Below are 12,537 nucleotides of genomic sequence, written 5' to 3' on the forward strand. Positions count from 1 at the left end.
AGCTTGGGGAAGCACCTAGAGCCAGTAGGTCCACGGACCTCTGGTTTCCATAAGGACTGGAGCCCAGCTGCCCAGGTGTTTGGGGAAGGAAAGATGGGGCCGTGGAGGCGCTCTAGGCCTTCCAGCTTCTGGCCTACAGGGAGGCCCAACCAGACCCCATAAGGCAAGCTCCTTCACGGACTCCTTGAGTCTGTCTCCAGAAGAATCTTGCACCTGGGCTTGGGAGCCAGAGGAGTCCTGCGCAGGTCTACTTTGTGGAGACCCCAGGAGCTGAGTTCAGAGGTCCCGAAATTATGCCCTTCAGTGGGTTGGCCCGGGGACCAAGGATGCGCCCCACAGCCCCGGGGCAGCAGTGCCAAGTGCAAGGAGAGGGTGTGCTTCGTGGCCATGCGGGGGCCTGGAGCCTGCCAGCGGGATCCCAGCAGCTTGGCCCAGGAGCCCCAGGGGATGGCTGCCCCTTCCTCCCCCACCTTCTTCTTGGAACCTTGGCCCTTCCAGCCCCCGGACAAAGGACTGAATTCTTGACTCATTCGCATATGACAAAAATCTGTGGGGAGGGTTTTCCCAGTATGAGTTTTCTGATGACAATGCTGGGGAAGGATTTTCCGCTTGGACTTTAAAACTGGCATCTGTCTCCTCAGCATGAGGACTTCCGTGTTCACTAAGGAACAAGGGATCGCTGAAGACTTCCCTTCATTCATTTCACTGGGAGCGTTTTATTAGGGTGAATCCTCTCCTGTCCTGCAAGTGTGCCCATGGGCGATGGGATGACCGTGTTTCATCCTTGCATTTCCTCTAGAGCCGTGACCATCTGGTATACCCCAAGACGGCCCTACTCCTAGTCAAACCCATCCTGCCTTCCTTTCTGTCTCAAGGGATGATGCCCACTCTTTGCGTTCTGTGTAGGCGAAGGCTGGGGCTCCACCTGAAGGTTCTGCCACCAGGATTACAGTAGGGCTAGGTGTTTTCCCCAGGTGGGTTCCCTGGGGGATAACAAGGGATAATTTATGGCTGAGGGCTCTATTTCACTGATTACAGACACAGGGTTTCTACCCTGTCTAAATTCTCTGGTGTTCATACAGGTGAGAGCTCCGGTTAGAGGCTGTGTCGTGTGCATTTCAGACATAGGTGTCCCCGCGTGAGTTGTCCTGTGAGCACACAAGACGACTAAATCCGCAGGCTCTTCCATGTTGCCAGCATTGACCGCTCTCTCACAGTTGGGATACTCACACGCCGACTAAGGTCATGGCTCTGAACGAATACTTCCCCACCTAGGTGACATTCATATCGGTTCTGTCCTGTGTTACTGCGCCCATGTGGCTGAAGGGAGAGATGTTCACCGAGAGCTTGTCCTCGGGGATTCTGGACAGAGCGCTTCTGTCTTGGGGACTTCTGGGTCAGGAGCCAAAAAGCGCTCGGGCTCAAGTGTCTCCCGCATTTATTATGCCTGTAAGGTTCCTCTCCAGAGGGAGGGTTTGCTGTGTGCAAGGTGAAGGCTCTGGCTGAGATCTTCCCACCCTTTCTCACGTTTACAGGGTCTCTGCGGTGTGAGTCCTCTCGTGTCATCGAGGGTCAGCTCATTGAACTACAGGCTTTCACGGGTATGTTTGGCGACATTTCTGTGGTTTGCTTTCACAGAGCACCTCGCACTCAGTGCCTCCCTTTCTTACTTTTCCCGGAGCCCAGAGAATGTACAGGAGGTTAGATGAGAAGGAAGTGTTCAAAGGACTGTCACTGGGGGTGGGCGGGCAATTCCCCACGGGTGTCAGAAGGTGTCGGGAAAACCCTCCGCTCACTGACATCCGCGGGTGACATGACCCTGGTCCTGCTCTCTCACTGGCCTGGCTCCTCTCCACGCTGACTGACGCCTAGAGCAGGCAGCCCCCCTGGACTCGAGACTCTGGCAAACCGTCCTCCTTCCCCGCACACGCCTCCTCCTGGCTTCGGATGGGAAATCACGTCTGATGCGCAGAGCCGAGAAGCTGTCTGTGGACAACAGGGTACGTGGATGTCGGTTCTGGGCTGCGAGCTGTGTGGGATCTTCCACGCCAGGGCGGGAGGAGGAACGAGGAGGACAAGCACAGGGAAGAGCAGCTGGACCCCGGGGAGTACGGAGGGTCCTTCCTCAGAGCGGGAACAACAACGACCGCCTCGGGCTCAGAGACATTTGGGGGTGGCGGGGTGCTGCGCAAGCAGAAGCCCAGAACTCTGGTTCCCAGGGTCGGTGTTTCCTGCGCTCCCTGCCGCTGGCCCAGGGCAGCAGGTGTGCGGTGCCGAGAAGCTGCTTAGAAACTGTGGAGCTCAGCTCTGCACGTCCGTTCGGTGCCCGAGCGCGGGCTGCTCCGCACGGCTCCGAGCGGCGAGGGCGCCAGGCAACGGTGCTGCGCGATGTCGACCCCCTCGTGGGATGGCAGAGCGGAGAGAAGCACAGAAAGACGCGTGTTCTCAGCTAGCTGCCAATGCTCGAGAGCGTCTGAGTCAGGGTGGAGGCCGCTCTGAATAACTTTCTATCCGAGCAGCAGAGGCTGCCGGGGCCCCGTGGACACGGCCGGCCGGCGACGTCCAGCGTCTCGGCTCCGTACAGCCTCCTCTGCGATGTGCCTGGCAGGACCCACTCTTCTCGGGGAGGCCCAGGGCCGCGTCCTCGAGGGTCACTGATTCCTAAAACCCCGGGGGCGCCCTGCTTCACCTTGCCCCTCCCCCACCACGTCTGGGGCTAAGGTGGAGGCTGACGGCCAGGGGAGGGGGGGCAGCCGTGTGCGTGCAAAGCTCGGATCGAGCTGCGGCGGCGTCCCGCGTGCCTCTGAGCTGACTCGGCCTGTGCCTTCCGCCCGCGTCACCGACATACGCACGCTCCGAACGCACAGCCGGTTCGTTATAAAGAACACCCGCCGAGGTGTGTGTGCTGCAAAGAGCCTGGACGTTGCAGGACGGAAACTTGATTCTGACTTCCGCCTGAGCAATGGTACCTTTTATTTGCTTGGGACTCATACATAACTGCCCTCCCTCCACGTTTCATTCCACCCGCAAACTACCCACCAGGCAGGTAAAGTCCCGGTCTGCCACTTGTCCGCTGTGACTGTGGCACATCGTCGCCCCTTGCAATCCCCGTTCTCACGTGTGAGGTGGCTGAACATGCTCTCGAGGATGTTGAGAGAGAAAGCGAATGATGGGGAAGGTGCTTCTTCCATAGGAACAAACCAACGGTCAAGACACGGCCCAGGTGTGCTGTTCGGGAAGATGCCAGCAAAGCTTGAGGCAACGTCAGCGTTCCGCATGACCGAGCAGGCTTTACACCGATGGGGGGGTTGGGAGGGCAGCCTGTGTCATCTCCACACAGAGCAGGTGCTCCTCGCCAGGGGTGGGGACAGACAGGTGGGGCTGCCAGCCCTGGGGCTCCGGGGTCGGCAGTGCTGGAGGCCAGTCCCGGCCGGAACCTCCATGTGAAATGGGGGCTCTTGTTCCCCCCTCGTTTCTCTGCGACCTCACAACCCTAGTTATTCTGGTCTGTGTAGAGCTTCATCCTGCCTCCCTGCTCACAGATTAATGGAAGCCTCTCAAGGGGTTCTGTCTCTCTAGTCCCTGGAAATGGCTACGGTTTTCTAAATTTGACTCTACCACTCTCCTCCTCCTCCGTGCGCTGCTTACCTCAGGAAACTACTTTCTCTAGACTGCTGCCAGTTTGTGAGAAGACGCGGGTCACAAAGGGCACAGAGGGGGGTCATTTGGACCAGGGATGAAAAGAAGTATTCTGGGTACATGCTCGAAGTTTCCCAAATGTTCAATTGTACCCTGAGAAAACAAAGTGGGAAAAAAATGAAAGCAAAACTATGTACTGCCGTTTGGGTCCAATCGTATAGAAATGCTTCTCCTCTTTGTCCCGCTCCCCCGCTCCCGCACATCTGTCCTGCCTGTACCTGTCACGCTGACTGACTGGCCTCCCCTGCTGAGACACCTGCCTCCTCAGCGGGACCACGAGTGCTGGTCCTACTTGTCTCTCCCACCTGTGTCCGTCACGTGCCTGAGCTCACTTTGGTCTCGGTCTTGGTTAATGAGTGAATTCCTCCCCACCAAAGCCGTGGACGATGCGAGAAATACGATCTCTCCTATTCCCTCTTCACAAACACAGCCCTTGTGGAACCTGGAGTGCGTTAGTGTAAGTATTGGGGTGCAGATTATTTCCACATTATTCCTTGACTCCCATAACCTTCACAGAGATGCTGGGTGACAGGACTAAATTCAGAGCCATGGGTTCCTCCTGGATGCGCTTAGAAGCCTCTATTCTGTTGGTGATATTTCCCATCCCCTGGAAACAGTAGTGCAGGGACAGAGCTAGTCCCTAGTCCTGGTGAACACATTGTTGAGAACTCAGTGGCCACCTAATCCTCTCCATCCTCACTCTCAGACGGTGTGCACTCCAAGCAGGAAAATCTTGGAAAGATAAGCTGTAGGAAGCGAGTCTTGTCTATGATTCTCAGACCTATCAGTCATGAACCCCCAAGCTTTCATGTGGGAGTAGCCATACCACCACCTGGTGCAGAGTGATTCAAGAGAAACAGGGAGAGCTCTTGTCCTCTAGTCGAAGCTAGGAGGTGTCGGCTTCTCCTGCTCATATGGGATACGTTAGCACACCGAATTTCCTTATAAGGAAGTGAGTGTCTCGGTGTTTAATAAGTTAATTAACTCTTGCTCTTCAATGTTATTATTCAGTTTATCACCTGACCCCAACTACTTGGAGTATCTGACTCATGTCACGCAGGATTCAGGTCACACAGTGTCTCCGTGACCAAGGAAAGCACTCTGGAATTTATTGCATTAGGTCATTTTTATTTCGGTGCACAACCCTTAGTTCCTCAGTATCCTTCCAGCCCTGGGACGTGTCACAGCGTTCTAACCCTAACTTGCCACCAGCGCCACTGATGCACTTCTCAAAGATCTTAGCTCCTGCACAGATACTTTGGACAATAGGAGTCATCTTAATGACACCAGTGAACCAATTTTCAACATAGGAGGCTGAAGCCCAGGCTGACCACTCTCGGTCAGCATGAGGCAAAAGAAATCCATTTCTAAATTTGCAGAACCATTGCCTCAAAGAAAATGCTGGGCGTTTTCTAAAGGTCACTTAAAAAGGCTGCATGCATACCCTTAGCCTAGAAATCCTACTGCCATAAAAGGAAGCTACTAAGAAACTGCTTGGAGCCTTTAAGGAATGTGTCTTGTGATTCCAGAAGGAAAAGACACTGGAAAGCAAGAACACTTCAGGGGTAGAAAGGGGTGATCCAAAGACACCAAACTGTCCCGGTGGAAGGCAGCCATCCAACGCTCACTATCCCTTCCCCTGTGTTGTTGGGATTCTTTTTTTTTTTTTTTTTTAAGATTTTATTTATTTATTTGACAGAGACAGCCAGTGAGAGAGGAAACACAAGCAGGGGGAGTGAGAGAGGAAGAAGCAGGCTCCTAGCAGAGGAGCCAGACGTGGGGCTCGATCCCAGAAAGCTGGGATCACGCCCTGAGCCGAAGGCAGACGCTTAACGACTGCGCCACCCAGGCGCCCCTTGTTGGGATTATGCTTATTGTGCTTTATATAGGATCAATTACAAATTCAGTTCACGTTAAGTGATTCCGAAACCCCCAAATAGCACCCACTTGACGTTACTGGCACACTGCACATGTGTTTGCAGGAACCCCTTCCTTCCAAGAATGCCTAGAGATTCCAGCCTGCCCACGTCTGTCTGCTGTCTCATCCCTCCACCACCCTGCCATGTGGCCTCCCTACTTGCCCCTGCACGCAGTTGTTCCCAATAGAATCTCTTTTTAGGCAGGGAAATCATTACTGTCAGCCACCACTCACATATCAATGTGTTCTCCCTCGCAATTGTATTTTTATGTTTCTTAAAAGAGCATTTTTTATAAGTTCTTGATTTTAACATGCATGTTCTCTATCTTTCATCGTATGCTATGGTCTGGCTTCTGCCCCTGTGGTTCCAATGAAACTATTGTGTGAGTTTATTAATGGCCTCTCATCTCCCCTCCCAGTATGTCTTTTCCATTCTCTTCCACGGCTCTGCAGCATAAGATACTATTGACATCCTTGTTGCCATGACATTCTCTCCTTCCTTGTGGGAAGGCTGCTCTTGTCTTCCTGTTTCTCTGCTCCTTGCTGGACCTGAATGTAGCCCCCCCCAGAGCTTCCCAGAAGTTCGCAGCATGCTCACTCACTCAGTGTTGTCTATAGAGTTCTAACCTCTCAGTTCAACCATAAATCCCGGGCACCAACTGCCAAGTACTTATCTCCAACCTGACCTCGGCCTCCCGGTCTGGGCTCCATAGCGTCTTTGCCAGAGTGATCACCGTGGATAAAGCTTCACTTCTCTTTTTCTCCTTCTCTCCCATCTACTTCAGACTCTCCTATGGACTCACTCTCTGTGCCCAGCCCCCAGGCTCGATGCTTCAGAATCACCCATAATCCATTTCTTTGTACTCAAGAAATTATCCGGTCATGTCGTCTGGCTCCACCTGGAACGGGGTGAGGAAAGATAGGCAGAGGGGAAAACGGGCACAGCAAGTGTGGACAAGGTGAGGCTGTGATGGGCAGTGGCTGGGGGGAAGAGCAGATCATAGAAGGTCTCCGAAGGCAGAAGAGGTTGGAGAACTTCCTGAAACACAGATGGGGAAAGATCTGTTAGGGGAGAGACTGAAGTTTAAAAGAAAGAGAAAGCTTCCTCAGAAGGTTGCAGCACATGCTGTCTTACCGGCAACATCTTATCAAATGCTCTTTCAGTTAGAAATACTGCAGGTTAACTAAGCCCTTGGAAATTTATCCTGCAGATTGGCCGGCAGTCGAATGAGATACACGAAGCTTATGCATTTCAGTCCTGTGTGTAATTTCAAGAGAGCATTGAATATTAGTATTTATTCCGATGCGCACTGGTGAAATGAATTCTAGTGCATTCATTAAGTGGATGGATATACAGCCCTAGAAAAGAAGAAAGAAACTATGTCCCGATAGAGGATAATTTCCAAGATATTATCAAAGGAATAACAGCAAGACGTCACAAAACACTATGCCTGCCACACTGCCACTTGGTTTTTAAACAGGGAGGCGTGGGTGACAGAAAAATGTGTATTAAGATTTGTCCGCATATACATAAAGACACTCTGGAAACATCCCTGGAAAAAGAACCACAGTGGCCCACAGCAGAGGGCAGAGAGGGGCAGGGGTGGGAGGCCTCTCACCATATGTATTTGTATATTTTTAGGTTCTTGAACCAGATACATGTATGACCACCTCCTCAGAAATTTCAAGAAATTGAATTTTTTAAAACCTCCACAGATTCAAATACCTATCGTACTGTTCCTACCAACTGAGTGGAAATCAACTTTGTGACAGCAGGGAGACTGTTGGGCTTCTCTAAAATGTCTATTTACGAGTCCCTTCCCGTGGCCTTGGCTTATTTTCTTTAACTTTGGAGGAAATATTTCTAATTCGTAATTCTTCATGTTCTTTTTCTCAGAGAACAGCTATCGCTGCTAATTTTATTCGTTAAGCCAAAGCCAATTTGCTTACATTTCTATCCCTTTTTCCCTCATCCAAAAGTTCTGCACCTTCTCTGTCAGGTTAGATAGTATTTAAGCCATTTACATAGATGGGAGGGAAATTATTTGGACTTAATATTGATGCTGAGGGGCTATGACTCGAGAGCACCGTCTTCTGTGCTGGGAGAGAGGACAGCTGTCTCCAGCCGCTTCGAAGGCTTTCTGAGAACACAGTAGAGCTCGGACTAGTGGACGGATTTCTGTAGTCACATCCCAGGGAAGCATAAGAAAGAACTCCTGAGTATATCCAGTGGCCTCCAAGGAGGTGGTGGTCTGAAGTGATGGCCAAGGCCAAGGCCACCCTTAGACCAGAAGAGATGACGGTTGCGTCTGTGTGTCTGCACAAGTCGATCTTGCGTTCAGATAATGAAGTTTTGCCTCAATAGTGAATGGTCTCACCTTTCATGATATGACAAATTTTAAAATCCATCCTTTTTTTTCTTTGAATTTCTCAAACCCAGAATAGTACTTGCATGAGACCCATTCTCTTTAAGTTCCATTCTCTCTAAGTTTGTGGCTTCTTTTCAGTAAATACCTTTTCATCTTTATTAGGCGAGATAAGTGAGAGGCTGAAGGAAAACAAATGACTTTAAAAGCAGACTTTCTAAAGATTCTATTGTTTTTAATGGCTTTGCATTAGTACCTTAAATCCTGGGTTCGTAACGAGCACTGTAACCTAATTCAGAGGCAACTCAGGGGAGTGAAGTGATAGCAGGACCACATAGACCACTGGGATTTGCAACCCTTGGCAGGTGCATCTCGGTTTATAGACATGTTAACAGCCAATGGGACAACCAACATGCGGACGTCGGTTCCAGCAGTGACACCACGGTGACAAGGAAATTTTTTGACAACAGATGAGACAAGCCTTTGATAAGCAGTGACGGTTTCCTGGTGAGGCGCATAGAACGTGCCCGCAGATAATACACGTGTTGTAGGCAGGAAACAGTACGGCTGGTGTCATGCTTAGCTCGTCCTGTTACAGCAACACTACACACCCGTGACAGGTGACAGTCATTTTGGGGGCTGATCTGGGCTTTGTGTTTGTCCACTTCCTTGTCTTCCAGGCCTGCTTTGCTGAGCGGCACTCTTTGTGCTCTTTCTAAGTCTCTTTTCTGACCCACCTCGCCATGCCCACCAGGAGGCAGGAAGCAAAGGGGAGCTGGCAATTTCGCTCTGCATAACGGTGCAGACCGCCGCAAAGCTGGGACAGGACGCAAGTGCCCAGTGTCCAGCCGCATGTTCACGGATATTCTTTGAGTCATAATCAAGTATTATCATTATTGGGGCACCTGGGTGGCTCACGTGGTTAAGTGTCTGCCTTCAGCTCAGGTAATGATCTCCGGGGTCCTGGGATTGAGCCCCCTGTCGGGCTTTCTGCTCCGTGGGGAGTCTCCCTCACCCCCAACACCCCAGCCCCCGCCCCCACGCCACTCACGCACATGTGCACACGTGCTCTCTCTCCAATAAATAAAGAAAATCTTTTTAAAAAATACTATCATTATTAATCTTGTTCCTCAAATTATTCTATTTTTGGCCATTGGAAGCTCTATTTTTTAAAAACAGAAATAGAAAAAAAAAGAAAAATTCAGAGTTTAATGTGCCATGATCATGTAAATGTTAACAGTAAGGGACTCTAGACGAAGGGTATTCGGAACTGCTCTGCGTACATAAATATATGATTGGGTATTGTTTTGTAAAAGTTGCCTCCGTTTTATATAAATGCATGTGTCTGCACTTCTTGTGGGTTGCAGTCAAAAAGGATTTTAAAAAACCCAAACCCAACTCTTAATCCTCCAGACAGTTCTCCGAGGTAGTTACTATGAGCCCCATTTGCAGAGGAGAGAACTATGGGAGAACGAGACTAAATACCTCGCCTAAGTNGAAATACCTCACCTAAGTTCCCGCGGTATGATTCTTCTAGAACGGGGGTGGCAGACTTTTGTGTAAAAGGCCAGACAGTCCGTATTTTAGGTCCCTGGGCCCCCTGGGTTCTGTGCAAATACTCAGCTCTGCTGTTAGCGCGAGCTGCTGCAGACGGTATGTAAGTGAATGCCCACGGCTGAGGTGCGATAGATCTTACTACAGGAGACTAAACTTTGAATTTCCACGTGAGTTTTCTGTGTCATGAAATATTACCCTTTGTCTTTGTTTTTGTGGGGTGTTTTTTTTTTTGTTTTTTTGTTTTTGTTTTTGTTTTTGTTTTTTTTTCCAATTTAAAAATGGCTAACCATGCTAAGCTCGTGGGTTGTCGTAAAAGGAGAGGTGGGCTGGGTTTGGCTCATACATTGTAGTTTGCTGACCCTGATTCTGGGATTCAGGCCTCCCTGGATTCGCCTAGAACCCAAGACTTAACCACTGACTGGGCTGGATAAGTTCTGGTGAAACCAAATAAAATTCTTCCTTGTAAGTCTTACGATCCAGTTGTTTTCTGCGGACCAGAGTCTTGTGTGCACCTGGCAATGCCTCATAAAGTAAGTGGGATTTCCCTCCTTCATAAGGATGAAGAAACAGACTTATTGAGGGCAAGTTACTCATTAATAGAGTTAGGAGGGAACTGGACTGTTAGAGAAATGAGACACAGTGTCATAGGGCGTCTTCTCGCTGTTCCGCACTAGGCCCACACAGTGGCCGTATCATTAACTGTTTGCTGCTTTCAAAGGTCCACATGCCCATAACTCAGCTGGTTTGGGGCCAAAACATACCGCAGGAAATGATGGTACATTCCAAGTTATTTTTTTGTTTTTTTAAAGATTTTATTTCTTTGACAGAGATAGAGACAGCCAGCGAGAGAGGGAACACAAGCAGGGGGGGTGGGAGAGGAAGAAGCAGGCTCATAGCGGAGGAGCCTGATGTGGGGCTCGATCCCAGAACACCGGGATCACGCCCTGAGGAAAGGCAGACACTTAACCGCTATGCCACCCAGGAGCCCCTCCAAATTATTCTTGTCACTGTCCTAATTTTCAGCATTGCAGAATAGCTTATGGTCCTCGGGTCAACAGTGCATTCCCCCCTCTGGAGGAAAATCTCCCCAAGAAGCCGAATTATAATCAGAAGGCTGGTGTCATGGAACGCAGGCCGGGGAAGCTTGGGGGATCCTTTCTGGGTAAGTGGCACGAGGTGTCTATCTCAGTCTGCTGAGGGCTGAGACCTGTGGCAGCTGGCTCTGCCAGGGAGCAAGTTCACAGGCTGTGGGAGATGGGAGAGCTGCCTTTGTCCACCTTCACCTCCCAGGTCAGGAGCCCTTACAGGGACTTCAGGGAGTTGCCTGTCAAATGTCTTTGTGCGCATGGCTTTTGTTCAGATAGGATTTAAAGGCCCTGGTCTCAGCCCCTTCAGAACTTACCATCACGCTCAGATCCCGCTCTGCGCGGTAGTGAGCCTTCAGGACGCTTGGTGCTTGCCTTTGTAATTCACGGAAGGGGGAAAACTGAAGAAGAGGCAGATTTGAAAAAAGGGCAGGAACGTTGGTTGGGTCTTCTCCCAAATCCCCAGCTCTCCGCTGAGTTGAAGCTGAGCTTCTTCCCATAGTTCCTAGTCTTCGTCTGGCTGCGAGTCCAAGCGGTGACCNGGCTCAGATCCCGCTCTGCGCAGTAGTGAGCCTTAAGGATGCTTGGTGCTTGCCTTTGTAATTCACGGAAGGGGGAAAACTAAAGAAGAGGCAGATTTGAAAAAAGGGCAGGAACGTTGGTTGGGTCTTCTCCCAAATCCCCAGCTCTCCGCTGAGTTGAAGCTGAGCTTCTTCCCATAGTTCCTAGTCTTCGTCTGGCTGCGAGTCCAAGCGGTGACCTTGGGAGCACAGGGCTTGCTGGTCCCCTAAGGCGTTCTCGACATGCACAGCTTGATCGGTGGAGGCACTTTTTTGTGTACAGGTGGGGCTGGCGTGGGGCTAGGGCGCCTCTCGGTGACAGACCCCCAAGACGGTTCCGATGGGCACTGCCCTACGCAGCCCATCAGAGGAGTCCTGAACTCCATACCCTTGAGTTACAAGGCATTGCCGTCGGCTGTTTGTGACCTTGTAAATCATTATTAAAATTACTGTATCTTCTCATAGTAAGTACACACGCATTGAGGGGTTATCTCTTCTTTAGTTTGAAATTTTATAGTTTCATTTTATTTAGTTTCATTTCTGGCCCCCGAAATAATTTCAAGCTATGGTATACCAGACAGGATCATCTTGTTCCATCTGAAATTAAACTGCTTGATCAATGCACGTAATTCCTGGGCAGACTGTCAGTGCCTCTAAGACATCCTGCAGATATTCCTAATTATTATCCCATCCTGTCCTTCGGGATGCATTACACGAATTCAATTTTCATTTTTAAAAAAGATTTTATTTATTTATTTGACAGAGATAGAGACAGCCAGTGAGAGAGGGAACACAGCAGGGTGAGTGGGAGAGGAAGAAGCAGGCTCATAGCGGAGGAGCCGGATGTGCGGCTCGATCCCATAACACCGGGACCACGCCCTGAGCCGAGGCAGACACTTAACGACTGAGCCACCCAGGCGCCCCAATTTTCATTTTTAAAACACGAACCGTTATAATCCATGTGGTGACTTAGCAGATTTTCCATAGGCTCGTACTCACTTTACACATAATATTGTGATTTGGGAATGCTTAGTGTGACAGGAAAACACTGCCTTCTAAGGTCTGACTGGTTACCCCGTAGACTTTTCCCGAAGCTGCACTTCTAAGTCCTGTTGGTGCCTCCGCCTAAACCAGGGNCGCCTAAACCAGGGCACTACTCTGCCAGTGTGGACCTGCCCCTAACAGGGACTAAAGGTTGTGGTGAGATTAAGAAAAGCAGAGGAAAGATAGATCGAGACAGACTTCGAGATCTCATTTGGTGAACTTCAGGTAACTTTATAGTTTTAGTTTCAACCACTCTCCTCACTCCCTCGAAAAAAAACAAGTTGGTATTTTAGTAAAAAGCCAAATCC

At 50.2% G+C, this 12,537-nt stretch overlaps 1 long non-coding RNA gene across 1 annotated transcript; it reads left to right on the forward strand.

Moving 5' to 3' along the window:
* Positions 1–863: 863 nt before the first annotated feature.
* Positions 864–2,184, forward strand: LOC117799740. Its single transcript, XR_004622998.1, has 3 exons — positions 864–974; positions 1,536–1,601; positions 1,873–2,184. It is a non-coding gene; the product is annotated as an uncharacterized LOC117799740 (long non-coding RNA).
* Positions 2,185–12,537: the final 10,353 nt, after the last annotated feature.

This window comes from Ailuropoda melanoleuca, unplaced genomic scaffold (genome assembly GCF_002007445.2).
Source record: "Ailuropoda melanoleuca isolate Jingjing unplaced genomic scaffold, ASM200744v2 unplaced-scaffold5633, whole genome shotgun sequence".
Lineage (NCBI taxonomy): Eukaryota > Metazoa > Chordata > Mammalia > Carnivora > Ursidae > Ailuropoda > Ailuropoda melanoleuca.